Consider the following 402-nt stretch of genomic DNA (forward strand, 5'->3'; position numbering starts at 1 on the left):
GGCGGGGGGGGGCTGGGGGGGGGGCCGGCCCCCCCCCCAAGCCTTGGCCCTGCGGGTGCTGCTGCATCACGGTGGCTCTGCAGAAACCCGAGCTCCCGGTGGCGGGTGCAGGGCCCTATTTGCGGCGTGTGACGTGTCCCCAGAAGCAGGCGCTGGCGGATAATCAGCCTCTCAAAAATAGGCGATGGCTGCAGGAGGGTGCGTGGGGAGAGAGCGTTCTGGAAGGGGCACACCCCGGCGCGGGGCAGGATAAAACCCGCTGCTCCCCGGCCCCAGCCCAGCACCGCCGAGCCGCAGCCCGGAGCAGAGCCGCAGCACACGCCGGGATCCCACGCCAGGAGCAGGGATGCTTTGCCGCCTGCACTTCATGCCGCCCACATCCAGCTCGCTCTTCCCGTGGCT

This window comes from Eurypyga helias, unplaced genomic scaffold (assembly GCF_000690775.1).
Source record: "Eurypyga helias isolate BGI_N326 unplaced genomic scaffold, ASM69077v1 scaffold25014, whole genome shotgun sequence".
Lineage (NCBI taxonomy): Eukaryota > Metazoa > Chordata > Aves > Eurypygiformes > Eurypygidae > Eurypyga > Eurypyga helias.